Source organism: Ranitomeya variabilis, chromosome 4 (genome assembly GCF_051348905.1).
Source record: "Ranitomeya variabilis isolate aRanVar5 chromosome 4, aRanVar5.hap1, whole genome shotgun sequence".
Classification (NCBI taxonomy): domain Eukaryota; kingdom Metazoa; phylum Chordata; class Amphibia; order Anura; family Dendrobatidae; genus Ranitomeya; species Ranitomeya variabilis.
In genome coordinates this window covers 492,885,373-492,910,068 of record NC_135235.1, presented here as the reverse complement: position 1 = coordinate 492,910,068, position 24,696 = coordinate 492,885,373, and the positions used below count along the sequence as shown (strand labels likewise).

General features: G+C 43.4%; 1 protein-coding gene across 2 annotated transcripts in view; it reads right to left on the bottom strand.

The window, feature by feature from the left end:
* Positions 1-24,696, bottom strand: part of RALY (RALY heterogeneous nuclear ribonucleoprotein) — a 413,228-nt gene that overhangs the window by 65,917 nt on the left and 322,615 nt on the right. The gene's annotated exons all lie outside the window — the stretch shown is intronic.

The following is a 24,696-nucleotide window of genomic DNA, read 5'->3' as shown; positions in this document are numbered from 1 at the left end:
CACCCTTTTTAGTCAAATCAGTCAAAGGTTTGACAATACTGGAAAAATTAGCAATGAACCGACGATAAAAATTAGCAAACCCCAAGAACTTCTGAAGGCTCTTAACAGATGTAGGTTGTGTCCAGTCACAAATAGCCTGAACCTTGATGGGATCCATCTCAATAGTAGAAGGAGAAAAAATGTACCCCAAAAAAGAAATCTTCTGGACTCCGAAGAGACACTTTGAACCCTTCACAAACAAAGAATTGGCCCGCAGAACCTGAAACACCTTCCTGACCTGTAGAACATGAGACTCCCAGTCATCAGAAAACACCAAAATATCATCCAAATACACAATCATAAACTTATCCAGATATTCACGGAAAATATTGTGCATAAAGGACTGAAAAACTGACGGAGCATTGGAGAGTCCAAAAGGCATTACCAAATACTCAAAATGGCCCTCAGGCGTATTAACCCCTTCACCCCCAAGGGTGGTTTGCACGTTAATGACCGGGCCAATTTTTACAATTCTGACCACTGTCCCTTTATGAGGCTATAACTCTGGAACGCTTTGACGGATCTTGGCGATTCTGACATTGTTTTCTCGTGACATATTGTACTTCATGTTAGTGGTAAAATTTATTCGATATAACTTGCATTTATTTGTGAAAAAAACGAATATTTGGCGAAAATTTTGAAAATTTCGCAATTTTCCAACTTTGAATTTTTATGCCCTTAAATCACAGACATATGTCACGCAAAATACTTAATAAGTAACATTTCCCACATGTCTACTTTACATCAGTACAATTTTGGAACCAAAATTTTTTTTTGTGACGGAGTTATAAGGGTTAAAAGTTGACCAGCAATTTCTCATTTTTACAACACCATTGTTTTTTTAGGGACCACATCTCATTTGAAGTCATTTTGAGGGGTCTATATGATAGAAAATACTCAAGTGTGACACCATTCTAAAAACTGCACCCCTCAAGGTGCTCAAAACCACATTCAAGAAGTTTATTAACCCTTCAGGTGTTTCACAGGAATTTTTTGAATGTTTAAATAAAAATGAGCATTTAACTTTTTTTCACACACAATTTATTTCAGCTCCAATTTGTTTTATTTTACCAAGGGTAACAGGAGAAAATGGACCCCCAAAGTTGTTGTACAATTTGTCCTGAGTACGCTGATACCCCATATGTGAGGGTAAACCACTGTTTGGGCGTATGGCAGAGCTCGGAAGGAAAGGAGCGCCATTTGACTTTTCAATGCAAAATTGACTGGAATTGAGATGGGACGCCATGTTGCGTTTGGAGAGCCCCTGATGTGCCTAAACACTGAAACCCCCTACAAGTGACACCATTTTGGAAAGTAGACCCCCTAAGGAACTTATCTTGATGTGTGGTGAGCACTTTGACCCACCAAGTGCTTCACAGAAGTTTATAATGCAGAGCCGTAAAAATAAAAAATCATATTTTTTCACAAAAATGATCTTTTTGCCCCCAATTTTTTATTTTCCCAAGGGTAAGAGAAGAAATTGGACCCCAAAAAATGTTGTGCAATTTGTCCTGAGTACGATGATACCCCATATGTGGGTGTAAACCATTGTTTGGGCGCATGGCAGAGCTTGGAAGGGAAGGAGCGCCATTTGACTTTTCAATGCAAAATTGACTGGAATTGAGATGGGACGCCATGTTGCGTTTGGAGAGCCCCTGATGTGCCTAAACATTGAAACTCCCTACAAGTGACACCATTTTGGAAAGTAGACCCCCTAAGGAACTTATCTTGATGTGTGGTGAGCACTTTGACCCACCAAGTGCTTCACAGAAGTTTATAATGCAGAGCCGTAAAAATAAAAAATCATATTTTTTCACAAAAATGATCTTTTTGCCCCCAATTTTTTATTTTCCCAAGGGTAAGAGAAGAAATTGGACCCCAAAAAATGTTGTGCAATTTGTCCTGAGTACGCTGATACCCCATATGTGGGTGTAAACCATTGTTTGGGCGCATGGCAGAGCTTGGAAGGGAAGGAGCGCCATTTGACTTTTCAATGCAAAATTGACTGGAATTGAGATGGGACGCCATGTTGCGTTTGGAGAGCCCCTGATGTGCCTAAACACTGAAACCCCCTACAAGTGACACCATTTTGGAAAGTAGACCCCCTAAGGAACTTATCTTGATGTGTGGTGAGCACTTTGACCCACCAAGTGCTTCACAGAAGTTTATAATGCAGAGCCGTAAAAATAAAAAATCATATTTTTTCACAAAAATGATCTTTTCGCCCCCAATTTTTTATTTTTCCAAGGGTAAGAGAAGAAATTGGACCCCAAAAAATGTTGTGCAATTTGTCCTGAGTACGCTGATACCCCATATGTGGGTGTAAACCATTGTTTGGGCGCATGGCAGAGCTTGGAAGGGAAGGAGCGCCATTTGACTTTTCAATGCAAAATTGACTGGAATTGAGATGGGACGCCATGTTGCGTTTGGAGAGCCCCTGATGTGCCTAAACATTGAAACTCCCTACAAGTGACACCATTTTGGAAAGTAGACCCCCTAAGGAACTTATCTAGATGTGTGGTGAGCACTTTGACCCACCAAGTGCTTCACAGAAGTTTATAATGCAGAGCCGTAAAAATAAAAAATCATATTTTTTCACAAAAATGATCTTTTTGCCCCCAATTTTTTATTTTCCCAAGGGTAAGAGAAGAAATTGGACCCCAAAAAATGTTGTGCAATTTGTCCTGAGTACGCTGATACCCCATATGTGGGTGTAAACCATTGTTTGGGCGCATGGCAGAGCTTGGAAGGGAAGGAGCGCCATTTGACTTTTCAATGCAAAATTGACTGGAATTGAGATGGGACGCCATGTTGCGTTTGGAGAGCCCCTGATGTGCCTAAACACTGAAACCCCCTACAAGTGACACCATTTTGGAAAGTAGACCCCCTAAGGAACTTATCTTGATGTGTGGTGAGCACTTTGACCCACCAAGTGCTTCACAGAAGTTTATAATGCAGAGCCGTAAAAATAAAAAATCATATTTTTTCACAAAAATGATCTTTTTGCCCCCAATTTTTTATTTTCCCAAGGGTAAGAGAAGAAATTGGACCCCAAAAAATGTTGTGCAATTTGTCCTGAGTACGCTGATACCCCATATGTGGGTGTAAACCATTGTTTGGGCGCATGGCAGAGCTTGGAAGGGAAGGAGCGCCATTTGACTTTTCAATGCAAAATTGACTGGAATTGAGATGGGACGCCATGTTGCGTTTGGAGAGCCCCTGATGTGCCTAAACATTGAAACTCCCTACAAGTGACACCATTTTGGAAAGTAGACCCCCTAAGGAACTTATCTAGATGTGTTTTGAGAGCTTTGAACCCCCAAGTGTTTCACTACAGATTATAACGCAGAGCCGTGAAAATAATTTTTATTTTTTTTCTCAAAAATGATTTTTTAGCACCCAGCTTTGTATTTTTACAAGGGTAACAGAATAAATTGGACCCCAAAATTTGTTTTCCAATTTGTCCTGAGTACGCTGATACCCCATATGTGGGGGGGAACCACTGTTTGGGCGCATGACAGAGCTCGGAAGGGAAGGAGCGCCATTTGGAATGCAGACTTAAATGGATTGGTCAGCAGCCGTCACGTTGCATTTGCAGAGCCCCTGATGTACCCAAACAGTACAAACCCCCCACAAGTGACCCCATATTGGAAACTAGACCTCCCAAGGAACTTATCTAGATGTGTTGTGAGAACTTTGAACCCCCAAGTGTTTCACTACAGTTTATAACGCAGAGCCGTGAAAATAAAACATCTTTTTTTTCCCACAAAAATGATTTTTAGCCCCCCAAATTTTTATTTTCCTAAGGATAACAAGAGAACTTGGACCCCAGAAGTTGTTGTTCAATTTGTCCCGAGTACGCTGATAACACATATGTTGGGGTAAACCCCTTTTTGGGCGCACGGGAGAGCTCGGAAGGGAAGGAGCACTGTTTTACTTTTTCAACGCAGAATTGGCTGGAATTGAGATTGGACGCCATGTCGCGCTTGTAGAGCCCCTGATGTGCCTGGACAGTGGAAACTCCCCAATTCTACCTGAAACCCTAACCCAAACACACCCCTAACCCTAATCCCAACGGTAACCCTAACCACACCCCTAGCCCTGACACACCCATAATTCTAATCCCAACCCTAATCCAAACGTAAATGTAATCCAAACCCTAACCCTAACTTTAGCCCCAACCCTAACTTTAGCCCCAACCCTAACTTTACCTCCAACCCTAGCCCTAACCCTAACCCTAACCCTACCCCTAACCCTAACCCTAAACGTGACTGAAATACGTGGCACTGAAATACGTGGCACTGAAATACGTGGCACTGAAATACGTGGCACTGAAATACGTGGCACTGAAATACGTGATACGTGGCACTTAAATACGTGGCACTGAAACACGTGGCACTGAAATACGTGATACGTGGCACTGAAATACGTGGCACTGAAATACGTGGCACTGAAATACGTGGCACTGAAATACGTGGCACTGAAATACGTGGCACTGAAATACGTGGCACTGAAATACGTGGCACTGAAATATGTGATACGTGGCACTGAAATACGTGGCACTGAAATACGTGGCACTGAAATACGTGGCACTGAAATACGTGGCACTGAAATACGTGGCACTGAAATACGTGGCACTGAAATACGTGATACGTGGCACTGAAATACGTGGCACTGAAATACGTGGCACTGAAATACGTGATACGTGGCACTTAAATACGTGGCACTGAAACACGTGGCACTGAAATACGTGATACGTGGCACTGAAATACGTGGCACTGAAATACGTGGCACTGAAATACGTGGCACTGAAATACGTGGCACTGAAATACGTGGCACTGAAATACGTGGCACTGAAATACGTGGCACTGAAATACGTGGCACTGAAATACGTGGTACTAAAATATGTGGCACTGAAATACGTGATACGTGGCACTGAAATACGTGATACGTGGCACTGAAATATGTGATACGTGGCACTGAAATACGTGGCACTGAAACACGTGGCACTGAAATACGTGGCACTGAAATACGTGGCACTGAAATACGTGGCACTATGACTGTCAGAAAATGTTCATTAAACGGTTAGGGGTGAGGTTAGGGGTAGAGTTAGGGTTAGGGTTTGGATCCCTTTATCACCTTGATGGTGGTGGGTGGCTTTTCAGTGTGTTTAAATGCATGCGTTTTTAACGCAAACAAACGCATGTGCTTAAAAACGCAAGAAAATACTGCAGGTTGTATTTCTGAAAATGAACGCATGCAGAAAAAAAACGCATGCGTTTGAAAACGCGACCAAACGCGTACAAAAAAACCGCATGCGTTTTCAATGTTAAATATAGGGAAAAAACGCATGCGTTTTTTTGTGCAAAAAACGCTGCAGACAAAAACGCAAGTGTGAAACCAGCGACGCTTTTTATAGCAAAAAAGTTTTTGCGTCTCCACATTTTGAGACCTATAATTTTTCCACATTTTGCTCCACAGAGTCATGTGAGGTCTTGTTTTTTGCGGGACGAGTTGACGTTTTTATTGGTAACATTTTCGGACACGTGACCGTTTTTGATCGCTTTTTATTCCGATTTTTGTGAGGCAGAATGACCAAAAACCAGCTATTCATGAATTTCTTTTGGGGGAGGCGTTTATACCGTTCCGCGTTTGGTAAAATTGATAAAGCAGTTTTATTCTTCGGGTCAGTACGATTACAGCGATATCTCATTTATATCATTTTTTTATGTTTTGGCGCTTTTATACGATAAAAACTAAAATATAGAAAAAATAATTATTTTCGTATCGCTTTATTCTCAGGACTATAACTTTTTTATTTTTTTGCTGATAATGTTGTATGGCGGCTTGTTTTTTGCGGGACAAGATGACGTTTTCAGCGGTACCATGGATATTTATATCAGTCTTTTTGATCGCGTGTTATTCCACTTTGTGTTCGGCGGTATGGTAATAAAGCGTTGTTTTTTGCCTCGTTTTTTTTTTTTTTTTCTTACGGTGTTTACTGAAGGGGTTAACTAGTGGGGCAGTTTTATAGGTTGGGTCGTTACGGACGCGGCGATACTAAATATGTGTACTTTTATTGTTTTGTTTTTTTTATTTAGATAAAGAAATGTATTTATGGGAATAATATATATTTTTTTTTTATTATTTATTTAGGATTTTTTTTTTTTTTTTTTTTACACATGTGGAAAAATTTTTTTTTAACTTTTTTACTTTGTCCCAGGGGGGGACATCACAGATCATTGATCTGGCAGTGTGCACAGCACTCTGCCAGATCGACGATCTGCTGTGCAGGGCTGCAGGCTTACCAAGTGTCTGCTCTGAGCAGACACTCGGTAAGCCACCTCCTTCCCTGCAGGACCCGGATGCCGCGGCCATCTTGGATCCGGGACCTGCGGCGAGGAGGGAGGTAGGAGACCCTCAGAGCAACGCGATCACATCGCGTTGCTCCGGGGGTCTCAGGGAAGCCCGCAGGGAGCCCCCTCCCTGCGCGATGCTTCCCTATACCGCCGGTACACTGCGATCATGTTTGATCGCGGTGTGCCGGGGGTTAATGTGCCGGGGGCGGTCCGTGACCGCTCCTGGCACATAGTGCCGGATGTCAGCTGCGATATGCAGCTGACACCCGGCCGCGATCGGCCGCGCTCCCCCCGTGAGCGCCGCTGATCGGTGATGACGTACTATCCCGTCGGCGGTCATACGGGCCCACCCCACCTCGACGGGATAGTACGTCAAATGTCGGGAAGGGGTTAAATGCGGTTTTCCACTCATCACCCTGTTTTATCCGTACCAGATTATACGCACCGCGAAGATCTATCTTAGTGAACCACCTAGCCCCCTTAATGCGAGCAAACAAATCAGTTAATAATGGCAATGGATACTGGTATTTGACTGTAATCTTATTCAGAAGGCGATAATCTATACAAGGCCTCAGGGAACCATCTTTTTTTGCCACGAAAAAGAAACCTGCTCCCAGAGGGGATGAAGATGGACGAATATGTCCCTTTTCCAAGGACTCCTTAATATAATTCCGCATAGCAGTATGCTCTGGCAGTGACAGATTAAATAAACGACCCTTAGGGAACTTACTGCCAGGAATCAATTCTATAGCACAGTCACACTCTCTATGAGGAGGGAGCGAATTGAGCTTAGGCTCCTCAAAAACATCCCTATAGTCAGACAAAAACGCAGGGATCTCAGAAGGAGTAGATGAAGCGATTGAAATCGGAGGTGCATCATCATGAACCCCCTGACATCCCCAGCTTAACACAGACATTGTTTTCCAGTCCAGGACAGGATTATGAGTTTGTAACCATGGCAGACCAAGCACTAGTACATCATGTAAATTATACAGTACAAGGAAGCGAATCACCTCCTGATGAACGGGAGTCATGCGCATGGTCACTTGTGTCCAATACTGCGGTTTATTCATAGCCAATGGTGTAGAGTCAATTCCCTTCAGAGGAATAGGACCTTCCAGAGGCTCCAGACTAAAACCGCAGCGTTTAGCAAATGACCAATCCATAAGACTCAGGGCAGCGCCCGAATCCACATAGGCATCGACGGAAATGGAAGACAGTGAAAAAATCAGAGTCACAGACAAAATGAACTTAGGCTGCAGAGTACCAATGGCAAAAGATTTATCAACCCTTTTTGTGCATTTAGAGCATGCTGATATAACATGAGCTGAATCCCCACAATAAAAACACAATCCATTTTTCCGCCTATAATTTTGCCGTTCACTTCTGGACTGAATTCTATCACATTGCATAGTCTCAGGTGCCTGTTCAGAAGACACCGCCAACTGGTGCACGGGTTTGCGCTCCCGTAAACGCCGATCAATCTGAATGGCCATAGCCATAGACTCATTCAGACCTGTAGGCGTAGGGAACCCCACCATAATATCCTTAATGGCCTCAGAAAGACCATTTCTGAAGTTTGCAGCCAGGGCGCACTCATTCCACTGAGTAAGCACCGACCATTTCCGAAATTTTTGACAATATATTTCCGCTTCATCATGCCCCTGAGAGAGGGCTAATAAAGCCTTTTCAGCCTGAATCTCCAGGTTAGGTTCCTCATAGAGCAATCCCAATGCCAGAAAAAACGCATCCACACTGAGCAACGCAGGATCCCCTGGTGCCAATGCAAATGCCCAATTCTGAGGGTCGCCCCGCAGGAAAGATATTACAATCTTGACCTGTTGAGCAGGGTCTCCAGAGGAGCGAGATTTTAAAGAAAGAAACAATTTACAATTGTTCCTGAAATTCAGGAAGGTAGATCTATCTCCAGAAAAGAACTCTGGAATAGGAATTCTAGGTTCAGACATGGGAGTGTGAACAACAAAATCCTGTATGTTTTGAACTTTTGCCGCGAGATTACTCAGGCTGGAAGCCAAACTCTGGACATCCATGTTAAACAGCAAAGATCAGAGCCATTCAAGGGTTAAGAGGAGGTAAGAAGCAGCTAGACAGCAATTAAGGGCTAGGCAGCAAAACTCTGAAGGGAAAAAAAAAAAAAAATTCCCTTAAACACTTCTATTTCTCCTGCTTCAGCCCAAACAATTAACACTTTGTGGGCCGGCTATACTGTCATGAATCCCCAATGGCTAGGGATAGCACAGGACAAGCAAAGTACAAAGAGATAACGGACGAGCTCTAGGGTGATGGAACCTGGGCTGACCGCTGCCCTACGCCTGACAAACGCAACTAGAGATAGCCAGGGAGCGTGCCTACGTTGGTTCTAGACGCCACGCACCAGCCTAAGAGCTAACTAGTACTGCAGAGAAAATAAAGACCTCACTTGCCTCCAGAGGAATGAACCCCAAAAGATATAGTTGCCCCCTCACATGTATTGTCGGTGAAATGAGAGGAAGGCACACACATAGAGATGATATATATAGTTTTAGCAAATTGAGGCCCGCTTTAAACTAGAAAGCAGAACGATACAAAAGGGGACTGAGCGGTCAGCAAAAAACCCTAATCAAAAAAAACATCCTGAGATTACAAGAACCCATGTGCCAACTCATGGCACATGGGGAGAACCTCAGTCCACTAGAGCTACCAGCTAGCATAGAGACATAATAAGCAAGCTGGACAAAAAAACAAACAACTGAAAATCAGCACTTAGCTTATCCTGAAAGATCTGGGAGCAGGTAGGCAGGAACCAAACAGAGCACATCTGAATACATTGATAGCCGGCAAGGGAATGACAGAAAGGCCAGGTAAAATAGGAAACACCCAGCCTCTGATGGACAGGTGGAAACCAAAGGCCGCAACCCACCAAAGTCACCCAGTACCAGCAGTAACCACCAGAGGGAGCCCACAAACAGAATCCACAACAGCCACGTATTTCAGTGCCACGTATTTCAGTGCCACGTATTTCAGTGCCATGTATCACGTATTTCAGTGCCACGTGTTTCAGTGCCACGTATTTAAGTGCCACGTATCACATAGTTCAGTGCCACGTATTTAAGTGCCACGTATTTCAGTGCCACGTATCTCAGTGCCACGTATTTCAGTGCCACGTATTTCAGTGCCACGTATTTAAGTATAAAGGGTTGGAGGTAAAGTTAGGGTTGGGGCTAAAGTTAGGGTTGGGGCTAAAGTTAGGGTTAGGGTTTGGATTACATTTACGTTTGGATTAGGGTTGGGATTAGAATTATGGGTGTGTCAGGGCTAGGGGTGTGGTTAGGGTTACCGTTGGGATTAGGGTTAGGGGTGTGTTTGGGTTAGGGTTTCAGGTAGAATTGGGGAGTTTCCACTGTCCAGGCACATCAGGAGCTCTCCAAGCGCGACATGGCGTCCAATCTCAATTCCAGCCAATTCTGCGTTGAAAAAGTAAAACATTGCTCCTTCCCTTCCGAGCTCTCCCGTGCGCCCAAAAAGGGGTTTACCCCAACATATGTGTTATCAGCGTACTCGGGACAAATTGAACAACAACTTCTGGGGTCCAAGTTCTCTTGTTATCCTTAGGAAAATAAAAATTTGGGGGGCTAAAAATCATTTTTGTGGGAAAAAAAAGATGTTTTATTTTCACGGCTCTGCGTTATAAACTGTAGTGAAACACTTGGGGGTTCAAAGTTCTCACAACACATCTAGATAAGTTCCTTGGGAGGTCTAGTTTCCAATATGGGGTCACTTGTGGGGGGTTTGTACTGTTTGGGTACATCAGGGGCTCTGCAAATGCAACGTGACGGCTGCTGACCAATCCATTTAAGTCTGCATTCCAAATGGCGCTCCTTCCCTTCCGAGCTCTGTCATGCGCCCAAACAGTGGTTCCCCCCCACATATGGGGTATCAGCGTACTCAGGACAAATTGGAAAACAAATTTTGGGGTCCAATTTATTCTGTTACCCTTGTAAAAATACAAAGCTGGGTGCTAAAAAATCATTTTTGAGAAAAAAAATAAAAATTATTTTCACGGCTCTGCGTTATAATCTGTAGTGAAACACTTGGGGGTTCAAAGCTCTCAAAACACATCTAGATAAGTTCCTTAGGGGGTCTACTTTCCAAAATGGTGTCACTTGTAGGGAGTTTCAATGTTTAGGCACATCAGGGGCTCTCCAAACGCAACATGGCGTCCCATCTCAATTCCAGTCAATTTTGCATTGAAAAGTCAAATGGCGCTCCTTCCCTTCCAATCTCTGCCATGCGCCCAAACAATGGTTTACACCCACATATGGGGTATCATCGTACTCAGGACAAATTGCACAACATTTTTTGGGGTCCAATTTCTTCTCTTACCCTTGGGAAAATAAACAATTGGGGGCAAAAAGATCATTTTTGTGAAAAAATATGATTTTTTTATTTTTACGGCTCTGCATTATAAACTTCTGTGAAGCACTTGGTGGGTCAAAGTGCTCACCACACATCTAGATAAGTTCCTTAGGGGGTCTACTTTCCAAAATGGTGTCACTTGTAGGGAGTTTCAATGTTTAGGCACATCAGGGGCTCTCCAAACGCAACATGGCGTCCCATCTCAATTCCAGTCAATTTTGCATTGAAAAGTCAAATGGCGCTCCTTCCCTTCCAAGCTCTGCCATGCGCCCAAACAATGGTTTACACCCACATATGGGGTATCAGCGTACTCAGGACAAATTGGCCAACATTTTTTGGGGTCCAATTTCTTCTCTTACCCTTGGTAATATAAAAAATTGGGGGCGAAAAGATCATTTTTGTGAAAAAATATGATTTTTTATTTTTACGGCTCTGCATTATAAACTTCTGTGAAGCACTTGGTGGGTCAAAGTGCTCACCACATATCTAGATAAGTTCCTTAGGGGGTCTACTTTCCAAAATGGTGTCACTTGTAGGGAGTTTCAATGTTTAGGCACATCAGGGGCTCTCCAAACGCAACATGGCGTCCCATCTCAATTCCAGTCAGTTTTGCATTGAAAAGTCAAATGGCGCTCCTTCCCTTCCAAGCTCTGCCATGCGCCCAAACAATGGTTTACACCCACATATGGGGTATCATCGTACTCAGGACAAATTGCACAACATTTTTTGGGGTCCAATTTCTTCTCTTACCCTTGGGAAAATAAAAAATTGGGGGCAAAAAGATCATTTTTGTGAAAAAATATGATTTTTTATTTTTACGGCTCTGCATTATAAACTTCTGTGAAGCACTTGGTGGGTCAAAGTGCTCACCACACATCTAGATAAGTTCCTTAGGGGGTCTACTTTCCAAAATGGTGTCACTTGTAGGGAGTTTCAATGTTTAGGCACATCAGGGGCTCTCCAAACGCAACATGGCGTCCCATCTCAATTCCAGTCAATTTTGCATTGAAAAGTCAAATGGCGCTCCTTCCCTTCCAAGCTCTGCCATGCGCCCAAACAATGGTTTACACCCACATATGGGGTATCAGCGTACTCAGGACAAATTGGAAAACAAATTTTGGGGTCCAATTTATTCTGTTACCCTTGTAAAAATACAAAGCTGGGTGCTAAAAAATCATTTTTGAGAAAAAAAATAAAAATTATTTTCATGGCTCTGCGTTATAATCTGTAGTGAAACACTTGGGGGTTCAAAGCTCTCAAAACACATCTAGATAAGTTCCTTAGGGGGTCTACTTTCCAAAATGGTGTCACTTGTAGGGAGTTTCAATGTTTAGGCACATCAGGGGCTCTCCAAACGCAACATGGCGTCCCATCTCAATTCCAGTCAATTTTGCATTGAAAAGTCAAATGGCGCTCCTTCCCTTCCAAGCTCTGCCATGCGCCCAAACAATGGTTTACACCCACATATGGGGTATCATCGTACTCAGGACAAATTGCACAACATTTTTTGGGGTCCAATTTCTTCTCTTACCCTTGGGAAAATAAAAAATTGGGGGCAAAAAGATCATTTTTGTGAAAAAATATGATTTTTTATTTTTACGGCTCTGCATTATAAACTTCTGTGAAGCACTTGGTGGGTCAAAGTGCTCACCACACATCTAGATAAGTTCCTTCGGGGGTCTACTTTCCAAAATGGTGTCACTTGTAGGGAGTTTCAATGTTTAGGCACATCAGGGGCTCTCCAAACGCAACATGGCGTCCCATCTCAATTCCAGTCAATTTTGCATTGAAAAGTCAAATGGCGCTCCTTCCCTTCCAAGCTCTGCCATGCGCCCAAAAAATGGTTTACACCCACATAAGGGGTATCAGCGTACTCAGGACAAATTGCACAACATTTTTTGGGGTCCAATTTCTTCTCTTACCCTTGGGAAAATAAAAAATTGGGGGCAAAAAGATCATTTTTGTGAAAAAATATGATTTTTTATTTTTACGGCTCTGCATTATAAACTTCTGTGAAGCACTTGGTGGGTCAAAGTGCTCACCACACATCAAGATAAGTTCCTTAGGGGGTCTACTTTCCAAAATGGTGTCACTTGTAGGGGGTTTCAGTGTTTAGGCACATCAGGGGCTCTCCAAACGCAACATGGCGTCCCATCTCAATTCCAGTCAATTTTGCATTGAAAAGTCAAATGGCGCTCCTTTCCTTCCGAGCTCTGCCATACGCCCAAACAGTGGTTTACCCCCACATATGGGGTATCAGCGTACTCAGGATAAATTGTACAACAACTTTGGGGGTCCATTTTCTCCTGTTACCCTTGGTAAAACAAAACAAATTGGAGCTGAAATAAATTTTGTGTGAAAAAAAGTTAAATGTTCATTTTTATTTAAACATTCCAAAAATTCCTGTGAAACACCTGAAGGGTTAATAAACTTATTGAATGTGGTTTTGAGCACCTTGAGGGGTGCAGTTTTTAGAATGGTGTCTCACTTGAGTATTTTCTATCATATAGACCCCTCAAAATGACTTCAAATGAGATGTGGTCCCTAAAAAAAAATGGTGTTGTAAAAATGAGAAATTGCTGGTCAACTTTTAACCCTTATAACTCCGTCACAAAAAAAAATTTTGGTTCCAAAATTGTACTGATGTAAAGTAGACATGTGGGAAATGTTACTTATTAAGTATTTTGCGTGACATATGTCTGTGATTTAAGGGCATAAAAATTCAAAGTTGGAAAATTGCAAAATTTTCCAAATTTTCGCCAAATTTCCATTTTTTTCACAAATAAACGCAAGTTATATCGAATAAATTTTACCACTAACATGAAGTACAATATGTCACGAGAAAACAATGTCAGAATCGCCAAGATCCGTCAAAGCGTTCCAGAGTTATAGCCTCATAAAGGGACAGTGGTCAGAATTGTAAAAATTGGCCCGGTCATTAACGTGCAAACCACCCTTGGGGGTGAAGGGGTTAAAGTTTCCTATATATACTATAGCTCCCCACAAATTGTATGTCACCAAAACCCCTTATATATAGTATGATGGTCCCCTACAGCTCTCTAATTGCGATGTTATGTACCTCACAGCTTCCTATAGATAGTATGATGATCCTGCTTCCCCTCTATATATAGTATCATGTCCCTACAGCCCCCTATATGGGATATGGTGGCCCCACAGCCCAATATGATGTATGATGATATATATAGTATGAAGGTATCCCACTGCCCCACATATATAGTATGATGGTCCCCACAGCCCAACATCCCAACATATATAGTAATATATATATATATATATATATATATATATATATATATATATATATATATATAAAATGATGGCCCCAGTTCTCCCCAAATATCTAGAATGATGACCCCAGTTCTCCCCATATATATAGTAGGATGGCCCCAGTTCTCCCCCATATTTTCCTCTTCCGGTCCGCAGAGTGGCATGAGGCAATAATGTCATCGTGCCGCCTGAGTGAGCACACTGAAGTCTCCACCTCCACTGTCCCACTGCTCATTCTTGGAAAAACTCAACTTCTCCACCACATCCTCACCGATCAGATATTAACAGTTCCCATCAAACACCAGATCACATTAATAACCAACAGCTTTTGTTCTGGCGAAAATCATTTTTAAGTTGACAGCATGACATGGTAGACTCTTTCGGCAGGGCCCTACTCTACTCTAAACTATTAAAAATAAATATATTTTTATGGATTTTTCTTTAAGGGAATGAGTGACATACATTTACATTTTGTTTTAAACAACCATAAATACCACATACAGTACAAGGGACAAATATCGTCACACCATGACCAGACCACACATTACCAGCACATAGTGACTGAATAATACCACTTACAAGGAACAAATATAGCGATGAGCGTATATACTCGTTACTCAAGATTTCCCGAGCACGCTCGGGGGTCCTCCAAGTATTTTTTAGTGCTCAGAGATTTAGTTTTCAGCGCCGCAGCTGAATGATTAACATCTGTTAGCCAGCATAAGTACATGTGGGGGTTGCCTGGTTGCTAGGGAATCCCCGCATGTACTTATGCTGGCTAACAGATGTAAATCATTCAGCTGCGGCGCTGAAAACTAAATCTCCGAGCACTGAAAAATACTCGGAGGACACCCGAGCGTACTTGGGAAATCTCGAGTAACGAGTATATTCACTCATCACTAAACAAATACGAACGCACCATGTCCAGACCACATATTACCACCACATGATGACCAATAATACCACATACAATGAACAAATACCGCCACACCATGACCAGACCACATATTACCACCACACAGTGACTGAATACTACAATACTGATCATTAATTAAAAAAAAACACAATACTAAGTGCTATTTACACGAACTCTGTATTTACTGTCAGTGTACATGTAACACAGTGATCACTGGTGACATTATACACAGGAGCTCTGTATATAGTGTCAGTGTACAGGTAATACAGGGATCACCAGTGACATTATACACAGGAGCTCTGTAAAAAGTGCCAGTGTACAGGTAATACAGTGATCACCACTGCCAGTGACATTATATACAGGAGCTCTGTATATAGTATACAGTGTATAGTGTCAGAGCACAGGTAATACACTGACTCACCAGTGACGTCTCTAGCTGAAGTCCTTCATCTTTGCTTTTCTCATTCATGCAGCACAGACCGCCATCGCTTCTTCCAGCCAGGACTCACCTCTGCATAAAAAAACACAGTTATCTAGAGCACCGCTTTCAGAGCACATTCCCCACTTTTTCCCTTTCTTCTACACTACACATCTGAATACAGAGGTCCACCCACAATCAATATATAATTGGTTATTATGCAACCTCATAGATTGCAAGCTTACGAGTCCCCCATCATGTGAAGTCCCCCTTACCTCCCACTTCATGTGCAGTCCCCCTTACCCCCACTTCATCATGTTCAGCCCAACTCCCCCACTTCATCATGTGCAGCCCAACTCCTCCTTCATCATGTGCAGTCCTCCTTAACCCCCAAATTCCATCATGTGCAGCCTCCTTTAACCCCCTAATTCCATCATGTGCAGCCTCCTTTAACCCCCTAATTCCATCATGTGCAGCCTCCTTTACCCCCCAAATTCCATCATGTGCAGCCTCCTTTAACCCCCTAATTCCATCATGTGCAGCCTCCTTTACCCCCCAAATTCCATCATGTGCAGCCTCCTTTAACCCCCAAATTTCATCATGTGCAGCCTCCTTTAACCCCCAAATTCCATGTGTAGCCTCCTTTAACCCCCCCAAATTCCATCATGTGCAGCCTCCTTTATCCCCCCAAATTCCATCATGTGCAGCCTCCTTTACCCCCCAAATTCCATCATGTGCAGCCTCCTTTAACCCCCAAATTCCATCATGTGCAGCCTCCTTTAACCCCCAAATTCCATCATGTGCAGCCTCCTTTAACCCCCCAAATTCCATCATGTGTAGCCTCCTTTAACCCCCCCAAATTCCATCATGTGCAGCCTCCTTTATCCCCCCAAATTCCATCATGTGCAGCCTCCTTTAACCCCCACATTCCATCATGTGTAGCCTCCTTTAACCCCCCCAAATTCCATCATGTGCAGCCTCCTTTATCCCCCCAAATTCCAACATGTGCAGCCTCCTTTATCCCCCCAAATTCCATCATGTGCAGCCTCCTTTACCCCCCAAATTCCATCATGTGCAGCCTCCTTTAACCCCCAAATTCCATCATGTGCAGCCTCCTTTAACCCCCCCAAATTCCATCATGTGCATCCTCCTTTAACCCCCCCAAATTCCATCATGTGCATCCTCCTTTAACCCCCCCAAATTCCATCATGTGCAGCCTCCTTTATCCACCCAAATTCCATCATGTGCAGCCTCCTTTAACCCCCACATTCCATCATGTGCAGCCTCCTTTAACCCCCCCCAAATTCCATCATGTGCAGCCTCCTTTAATCCCCCCAAATTCCATCATGTGCTGCCTCCTTTAACCCCCCAAATTCCATCATGTGCAGCCTCCTTTAATCCCCCCAAATTCCATCATGTGCAGCCTCCTTTAACCCCCCAAATTCCGTCATGTGCAGCCTCCTTTATCCCCCCAAATTCCGTCATGTGCAGCCTCCTTTAACCCCCAAAATTCCATTATGTGCAGCCTCCTTTCACCCCTCCCCACTTCTTCATTTGCAGTTACCCACCATTTAATTAAAAAAAAAAGGTTTTTTTATACTTACATCACCACTCACTCCCTTGCAGCGCCTCTCTGCTAGCGTCCTGGCCAGGACATGTCGGCACGTACGCGATGACGTCATCGCGCACGCCCGACACCTGACCCGGAAGCATAGGGAGATATCATGGAGGGAGCAGGAGCTGTGCAGCTGTCAAGCTGACAGCCGCGCACACAGCTCCCATACCGGCGCGGACGTGTGCGCCGACTGTGACTGCTGCCGGCCGCTTCACAGTGCAGCGGCCGCGTCACAGTGCAGCGCACACGGCCGCGCACAATTTGATGTGCGGCTCTACAGCCACCACCAGGCGGCCGGCCCTGATCAGCTGCAGGGGGAGCGGCCCGGGGGGCATTTGCATCTTTGCCACCCGGCCCAGTCCGCCCCTGTCGCTTAGGTACCTAAGTAAGAGAACACCTGAGTAGGTCAGAAATCCCTTCTCTAACAGCATACTAATTTTAGGCCTATATCTCCCCCACACAAATGTTATCATAGCAGAACGAAGGTTATCAAAAAAATGCAGGGAGGTAATACAAGTGTGGTCTGAAAAATATAGAGAAATTGAGGTAGTATATCCATTTTAATGGCATTCATCCTTCTGAACCATGATAATCTCAGTTTGCTATATGATAATAATAATAATAATAATAATCTTTATTTATATAGCGCCAACATATTCCGCAGCGCTTTACAGTTTAACAGTTTCAAACACAACAGTCATAGGTAACAATGTTAACAATACAGCAATAAAGCAAAATAAGACGACTCTGCTCGTGAGAGCTTACAATCTACAATGAGGTGGGGAGATACAAAGTACAGGTGTGTATTTACAATGATGTATTTACAATGATGGTCCAGCCATCTTCAGGGGGTGGGGGGTAGGTGAGATAGTGAATGGGCTACACACACACACACAAACATAAAATGACTGATTAGGGAACGCGATAGGCCGCTCTGAACAAATGAGTTTTGAGTGAGCGCCTAAAGCTATGCAAGTTGTGGATGGTCCTAATATCTTGGGGTAGAGCATTCCAGAGGATTGGCGCAGCACGGGAGAAGTCTTGGAGTCGGGAGTGGGAGGTACGGATTAGTGCAGAGGTTAGTCGAAAGTCGTTTGCAGAGCGCAGAGGTCGGTTAGGCCGATAGACAGAAATGAGGGAGGAGATGTAAGGGGGTGCCGCACTGTGGAGAGCTTTGTGGGTGAGAACAAGTACTTTGAATTGTATCCTGTAATGAATGGGCAGCCAGTGTAATGACTGGCGAAGAGCGGACACGTCCGAGTAACGATTAGCCAGATGGACGACCCTGGCTGCTGCATTAAGGATAGACTGGAGAGGGGAAAGTCGCGTGAGGGGGAGGCCAATTAAAAGAGAGTTACAGTAGTCCAGACGGGAGTGGATTAGGGCGACAGTGAGAGTTTTTGTTGTCTCCATGGTGAGAAAAGGGCGGATTCTAGAGATGTTCTTTAGGTGTAAGCGGCACGAGCGGGCAAGAGATTGTATGTGGGAGGTGAAGGAGAGATCGGAGTCAAACATGACACCCAGACAGCGTGCCTGCTGCCGGGGTGTTATTATGGTGCCACCCACGGAGAGGGAAATGTCAGATTTAGGGAGGTTAGTAGAAGGCGGGAGCAGAAGAAGTTCAGTTTTGGAGAGGTTGAGCTTCAGATAGAGAGCGGACATGATGTTAGAGACTGCAGACAGACAGTCAGTGGCGTTCTGTAGTACAGTGGGGGTAAGGTCAGGGGCTGATGTGTATAGTTGTGTGTCATCAGCATAAAGATGGTACTGAAAGCCAAATCTGCTGATGGTCTGTCCAATTGGGGCCGTGTAGAGGGAGAAGAGAAGGGGGCCAAGGACTGAGCCCTGAGGTACCCCGACAGTGAGAGGAAGAGGAGATGAAGTGGAGCCGGAGAACAGAACAGCGTTCAGAAAGATAGGAAGAGAACCAGGAGAGAGCAGTGTTCTTAATGCCTAGTGACTGGAGCCTAGAGAGTAGGAGAGGGTGGTCAACGGTGTCGAAAGCTGCAGAAAGATCGAGGAGAATGAGCAGAGAGTGGTCACCGTTACATTTTGCTGTCAGAAGGTCATTGGTCACCTTGATGAGTGCAGTTTCTGTTGAATGTAGGGGGCGGAACCCGGACTGTGAAGGGTCTAGGAGGGAATGAGTGGAGAGGTAACGGGTAAGGCGGGAGTAGACTAGGCGCTCCAGGAGTTTTGAGATGAAGGGTAGATTGGAGACCGGTCTGTAGTTGTTTGCACATGATGGGTCAAGGGTGGGTTTTTTTAGTAATGGAGTAATGATAGAGTGTTTGAAGGAGGAGGGGAAAATGCCAGAGGAGAGGGAGAGATTAAAGATTGCAGTTAGGTGAGTTGTATGATCCGAAATCCTTAAGGCCGGGGTCACACTAGCGAGTTTTACGGACGTATGAGACGCAAAAACTACGCATTGCACACTGACCAATGATTCTCTATGGGGCAGCTTCTATCTGACGTATATTTCGCAGCCGTATTTTACGGGCGTAGAAAATCGCAGCATGCTGCGTTTGTCAGCATATTGCGCAAAAAATCCGCCAATGAAAGTCAATGGGGTGAGAAAATATGGATTACACATGGACCAACAGTGCGACTTGCGAGAAATACGCACCGGTGTTCTACAGAAAAGCCATTCAGCCAGGTTTTATTAGAATAGAATAAATGTCTACATATAGTATAGGTGTATATATATATGTCAGTGAGACACATATACAGTACAGACCAAAAGTTTGGACACGCCTTCTCATTTAACGATTTTCCTGTATTTTCTTGACTATGAAAATTGTACTTTCACACTGAAGGCATCAAAACTATGAATAAACACATGTGGAATTCTATACTTAACAAAAAAGTGTGAAACAACTGAAATTATGTCTTATATTCTAGGTTCTTCAAAGTAGCCATCTTTTGCTTTGATGACTGCTTTGCACACTCTTGGCATTCTCTTCCAGAACCCGTTGAAGCGCCAGTTGGGCTCGAAACGGCCGTCGTTCTGCTTGCACTTTTCCTTGTAATGGCACACCCCCGAGCCGTGAAGATTATGACACAATAAAGTTACCTGTATTGAAGACTGGTGAGTGCTGCCGCGTCTCTGTTGCAAATACTGATATGAGACATGCTTTCCATACAGTAAGCCAATTCATATCCCTTATTTTTTTACATATTCCTTACTAATAATGTTCCAAGTGTCTGTGTGCAAAATTTGGGAGCTCTAGCTGTTAAAATAAAGGGTTAAATCACGGAAGATGCGCCTATTCCGGCACTTAGCCTCTCTCTTATTGCCACCTCTCCATTATTAACCTGGCTTAATGTCACCTTACAATAGCAAGGTGACATTAACCCTTTATTACCCCATATCCCACTGCTACTCGGGAGTGGGAAGAGAGAGGCTAAGTGCCGGAATAGGTGCATCTTACAGATGTGCCATTTCTGGGGTGGCTGGGGGCAGATGTTTTTAGCCAGGGGGGGTCCTATAACCATGGTCCCTCTCTAGGCTATTAATATCTGCCCTCAGTCACTGGCTTTCCCACTCTGGCGGAGAAAATTGCGCGGGAGCCCACGCCAATTTTTTCCGTGATTTAAACCTTTATTTTAACAGCTAGAGCCCCCAAATTTTGCACACATACACTTGTAACATTATTAATGAGGAATATGTAAAAAAATAAGGGATATGAAATGGTTTACTGTATGTAAACCATGTCTCATACACTCACCGGCCACTTTATTAGGTACACCATGCTAGTAACGGGTTGGACCCCTTTTGCCTTCAGAACTGCCTCAATTCTTCGTGGCATAGATTCAACAAGGTGCTGGAAGCATTCCTCAGAGATTTTGGTCCATATTGACATGATGGCATCACACAGTTGCTGCAGATTTGTCGGCTGCACATCCCAAAGATGCTCCATACAAGGCAGGATGGATCCATGCTTTCATGTTGTTTACGCCAAATTCTGACCCTACCATCCGAATGTCGCAGCAGAAATCGAGACTCATCAGACCAAGCAACGTTTTTCCAATCTTCTACTGTCCAATTTCGATGAGCTTGTACAAATTGTAGCCTCAGTTTCCTGTTCTTAGCTGAAAGGAGTGGTACCCGGTGTGGTCTTCTGCTGCTGTAGCCCATCTGCCTCAAAGTTCGACGCACTGTGCGTTCAGAGATGCTCTTAGGCCTACCTTGGTTGTAACGGGTGGCGATTTGAGTCACTGTTGCCTTTCTATCAGCTCGAACCAGTCTGCCCATTCTCCTCTGACCTCTGGCATCAACAAGGCATTTCCGCCCACAGAACTGCCGCTCACTGGATTTTTTTTCTTTTTCGGACCATTCTCTGTAAACCCTAGAGATGGTTGTGCGTGAAAATCCCAGTAGATCAGCAGTTTCTGAAATACTCAGACCAGCCCTTCTGGCACCAACAACCATGCCACGTTCAAAGGCACTCAAATCACCTTTCTTCCCCATACTGATGCTCGGTTTGAACTGCAGGAGATTGTCTTGACCATGTCTACATGCCTAAATGCACTGAGTTGCCACCATGTGATTGGCTGATTAGAAATTAAGTGTTAACAAGAAGTTGGACAGGTGTACCTAATAAAGTGGCCAGTGAGTGGATATCCTGTCGGGTTTGAGAAGGAGATAGCAAAAGCCAGCAATTGAATTACAGGCTTTTAAGCTATCTAGCGCTGTATTAAATATAAATATATATATATATGTGTCTCACTGACATATATATATATATATATATATATATATATATAGACTGTATATATGTTTTCATGAATATTTGAGCCCATGGATCCATTGTATGTCCGTTTTGCAAGCCGGTGAGAAAATCTCGCTGTACGGATGCCATACAGATTACATACGGAGGTTTACATGCGCAAAATACGCTGCCACACCCTGCCTACAGATTACATACAGATCACTGTTTTGGGAACATTTCTGCGTATTACGCCTGTAAAATACGGACCGTATTTCCCTACGCTGAGTGTGACCCCGGCCTAAGGGTTCGGTCTAAAAGTTTTTGATAGTTAAGAGAGAAAAGTTTGGATGGGTCAGATGGAATGAAGACTCCCAAATATTTTAGGGCATCTACACACCATTTGAAAGGGAAGTTTGATGTTGCTAAGTAAACCTCCTCATTGGAAAGTGAGATATTCAACGCTTCTGTCTTTGAATAATTCACTTTGAAGTTGCTCCAGAAACTAAAGCTATCAAACTCTTTACATTACAGAGGATAAAAAGATTTGGGTCTGTGATACCTACAAAAGGAGATCATCTGCATATACACTATGTTCCAAATTATTATGCAAATGACATTTTTCTCGGATTTTCCAAAATGGTCAGTGCAAATGACAGTCAGTCTAATAAATGTCATCACCCATTAGAGTATACATCGAATTTTATTGAAGAAACCGCCCAATGATAACAGTATAATCTCCAAAATGAATAAAAACTCAAAATGCACTGTTCCAAATTATTAGGCACATAGTATTTCTAAACATTTGATATGTTTTAAAGAACTGAAAATGCTCATTTGTGGAATTTGCAGCATTAGGAGGTCACATTCAATGAACAAAAAAGCTCCAAAACATCCTAACAGGCCAAGTTACATGTTAACATAGGAGCCCTTCATTGATATCACCTTCACAATTCTTGCATCCATTGAACTTGTGAGTTTATGGAGAGTTTCTGCTTGTATTTCTTTGCATGAAGTCAGAATAGCCTCCCAGAGCTGCTGTTTTGATGTGAACTGCCTCCACCCTCATAGATCTTTTGTTTGATGATACTCCAAAGGTTCTCTATAGGGTTGAGGTCAGGGGAAGATGGTGGCCACACCATGAGTTTATCTCCTTTTATGCCCATAGCAGCCAATTACTCAGAGGTATTCATTGTCATGCATGAAGATGATTTTGTTCCTGAAGGCACGTTTCTGCTTTTTAGACCATGGAAGAAAGTTGTCAGTCAGAAACTCTATTTACTTTGCTGAGGTCATTTTCCCACCTTCAGGAACCTTAAATGGCCCTACCAGCTGGTTCCCCATGATTCCAGCCCAAAACATGACTCCTCCACCTCCTTGCTGACGTCGCAGCCTTGTTGGGACATGGTGGCCATCCACCAACCATCCACTACTCCATCCATCTGGACCGTCCAGACTTGCTCGACACTCATCAGTAAACAAGACTGTTTGAAAATTAGTCTTCATGTATGTCTGGGCCCACTGCAACCGTTTCTGCTTGTGAACACTGTTTAGGAGTGGCCGAATAGTAGGTTTATGCACCACAGCAAGCCTTTGAAGGATCCTACACCTTGAGGTTTGAGGGACTCCAGACGCACCAGCAGCTTCAAATAACTGTTTGTTGCTTTGTAATGGTATTTTGGCAGCTGCTCTCTTAATCCAATGAATTTGTCTGCCAGAAAACTTCCTCATTATGCCTTTATTTGCATGAAATCTGTCTGTGCTCTGTTTCAGTCACAAATCTCATCAGAGTATGATGATCACTCTTAAGTTTTCGTGAAATATCTAATTTTTTCATACCTTGTCCAAGGCATTGCACTATTTAACGCTTTTCAGCAGCAGAGAGATCCTTTTTATTTCCCATATTGCTTGAAACCTGTGACCTGCATAATAATGTGGAACATCATTTTTGAGTAGTTTTCCTTTAATTAGAATCACCTGGAAAACTAATTAACACATGTGTTTAAGATTGATTTCAGTGATTCATTGAGCCCTGAGACACAATACCATCCACGAGTTTATTTGAAAAGCAAAACAATTAAATCTTTAAGACACTTAAATCCAATTTGCATAATAATTTGGAACACAGTGTAATGCTGTTTTGGAATTTGATGAACCTATATTTATCCCATGTATGTAAGGATTTTTCCTAATTGCATTAGCAAGATGTTCTATCACTAATATATAGAGCAGAGGGGACAGGGGGTACCCCTGTCTGTTTCCATTTCAAATATCGAAGGGAGAAGATAATATTCCGTTTACCCTAACTCGTGCAGTAGGGCCTTTATATAAAGAAAGGATCTTTTGCAGATAATGAGGACCAATGCCAAATTGACACAGCATCTCTTTCATAAACCCCCAGTGGACCCTATCAAAAACCTTTTCTGCATCGACTGATAAGAGACCTAGGGGTAAAGATTTAAATTTAGCCTTAGAGATAATAAGCATCGTCTTAAGGGTATGTGCACACGTTCCTGAACAAAACCGAAAATTTTCTGCAAGAAATCCGCATTTTTTTTTTTGCGTTTTTTTTCCGGTTTTTTCGCGTTTTTTTTTAGCATTCTGCAAGCGTAATTAGCTTGCAGAATGCTAAAGTTTTCCAAGCGATCTGTAGCATCGCTTGGAAAACTGACTGACAGGTTGGTCACACTTGTCAAACATAGCGTTTGACAAGTGTGACCAACTTTTTACTATAGATGCTGCTTTTGCAGCATCTATAGTAAAAGATAGAATGTTTAAAAATAATTAAAAAAAAAAAAAAAAAAATGCTTATACTCACCCCCAGACAGCTGATCTCCTCACCGGCGTCCGTTCCGTATAGATGGTGTGCGCGCGCAGGACCTTCCATGACGTCGCGGTCACGTGAGCGGTCACATGACCGGTCTCGACCAATCACA